Genomic DNA, 2,461 nt, shown 5'->3' on the forward strand with positions numbered 1-2,461 from the left:
TCATTGGCCTGGCACACAGTGCAGCTTCAGTTACCTGCGGTAACCTTGATGACATCACCACTAGTCACTGATGCTGCTTTTTCAGCAGCTCACTCATGGGGCCTGTCCGGTCCCCTATACTTTTCCCCGGGCAACATGGGACGCAGCCTCAGCAGTTCTGGACCTGGCATGATGCAGGTACCCGCCGCTCAGTCTTCCTCCTTACACTTGCAGGATCCCCCTTTCACAATAAGCATCATCACAGCTGACCCCACTTCCCTGGCCTTCACAAGAACATTACACATGCCTATGTGTCTAATTTGGAGATCCAGAAGTTAAATGGGGCACGTACTCTTCCACCGTGTTTTTGAAACACTGCCAGGTGCTAATGCAGACCATATTAGGTGGTGGTGCCAGATGTTGTGACCTGCTGAGGAAGGTTTTCCACATTTCGGTCATGCCAACCCTCCTATTCGAAGTGGTGCCAGTGGCCCAGCTGCATTAGTGACTGCCTCCTCCTCTGCCTTGTGCTTCCCCTGAGCTCCCACTGTCAGGTGGGAACAATGTAAGTAATGCGTCTACCAGCGTTTACTTCTATTCCCACATTTCCAATCCAGCTCCAGTGATGGAAGTAAGGATGGAATGTTGTTGTCACAGCTCCCGGGTATTAATGCTGCTTAGAGAGCTGCACACAGCAGCCACAGGTACTAATCTGATCACCCACAGGACCTTTAGACATGTGACAGAGTGATCTGATAATAAGACTGTATCTTAGACATGTGACAGAGTGGGAGGAGGTCAGGGGGCAGAGCCAGACACCAGGGAACAGAGAAGGGATAAATACATAGAGAAATACCAAACAGAGATCTAGGCAAGAATATCACGAAGTACAAAAGGCACAAAGCAGAGGATAGTCAGAAGCAAAGCCAGAAGTCAGGAATCCGGAATAGCAAACAGAGAATCGCACGGAAAGCAAAGTAAACACAGTGCAGACTGAACATACACTCAAGGAGTCAGACACACAAACCAAAACAGAAGGTATAGCTGACAAGGAACCTCAGCTGAGAGCGAGTATAAATACCCCTTCCATCTTGGAAGAGAGGCCATTGGCCAACCATATTAACGCTAAGAGAACAGGACATTAACCATGTCCTAACCATGACAGTTGTCCTCGTAGCGGGGATCCAGCAGGTTGGCCACACAGTAATCAGCACTGTAACAATAAGGGCAACTCACATGTCACTGTGCAGGCACAGCAGCATGTATTGGCTCATGTGTGCCATGCTGCCCAGAGGCAATGATAAGCCGTCTTCAGTGGGAGATGTATCGTTGGGTCCTCAGAATCCCCCAGCCACGCTCCAGTGATGCATATGAGCTACTTTGAGTGTCACTCTGCTGTGAACATGGTTCTTCCTCCTCTTCCACCAAAATTGCTCGCTTGCTGTTGGTACAGAAACCTAACCACTGAGCCATGTGTGGATGACTGGCCCGATAATGGTGTGAATGGTCTCTGTTCATTCTCCTCTTCCTCCTGTGCCACCACTTTATCCATCACCGCCTGACGCTTTTTTCAAGGAAGCATAGAAGTGGAATAGTAATTGCTATGTTTGTGGAGTACTCAAAGCAGAGCAACACAGCACACACATTGGTGGTGGTACGACATGCACCAAAACGTATTCCGCCTCTGGCCCAGCCACTACATTTACCCAGCCTGAGCCAGAGGTACCGTGGACCCTCATAGCTAGCCCCCCTTTCCAAATACTGGTGCCTATCTACTGCAGGGTTGTGGCCCCCAGACCCTTGCCCCTCTCCTGAGTAACCCTGTGCATTGCTTTGAGTGAGGTGGGTGATGAAGCAGGGTGGCTGTGGTGTTCTCTTGTCCTCTGGAGGCCAGTCACCTCATCCTCCTCGTGCAAGGGGTGTTTTCACACTCTCCCTTCCAACACGCCCGTGCCGTATGGGCTCCTTTCCATGGTGACCACGGGTAATGGAGAATCAGGGATTAATTCCAGAAAGGGAAGAAAGGGAGAAATGGCTACTATATCCAAAGAAGGCAGCAAGCAGGCATTTTACCCACTCCCAAACAAGTGATGCAGTAAGGCAAGATATCCATACAAGACTCTTTAGAGGCTCTGCAATTAGAATAAGTACTTTAATGATGGTCTGTTGGTGGGCAAGTCTGGTGCCAGCAGCTGCAGTAATTCCAGCACCAGTAGCATACACTAGAGTCTCCTATGACTACCATGTTCACATCGATGGTACAGTAAAACTACGTGTTACGCCCAATTGCGGCACATGCGGATTTGTAGACCCACTGTGCCACAAGACCAGGCCTACCCAGGAATGGGCATAGCTAAGCGGCTGTCTTGTGTTCACTGAAGCTTTTGATGGTGGAGACAAACTGAGCTGCAGGAAACCACCACTCCTAAGCAGATCTCGGCAGGGGGTCAGGTGCACTGACACTGATTAAGACTGGTTGTTT

The 2,461-nt window shown here is 49.9% G+C and overlaps 1 pseudogene; it reads left to right on the forward strand.

The window, feature by feature from the left end:
* Positions 1–1,780: 1,780 nt before the first annotated feature.
* On the forward strand, positions 1,781–2,197 carry LOC143810884 (18S ribosomal RNA; annotated as a pseudogene).
* The last annotated feature ends 264 nt before the right edge of the window (positions 2,198–2,461 follow it).

The sequence above is a fragment of the Ranitomeya variabilis genome, chromosome 2, assembly GCF_051348905.1.
Source record: "Ranitomeya variabilis isolate aRanVar5 chromosome 2, aRanVar5.hap1, whole genome shotgun sequence".
Lineage (NCBI taxonomy): Eukaryota > Metazoa > Chordata > Amphibia > Anura > Dendrobatidae > Ranitomeya > Ranitomeya variabilis.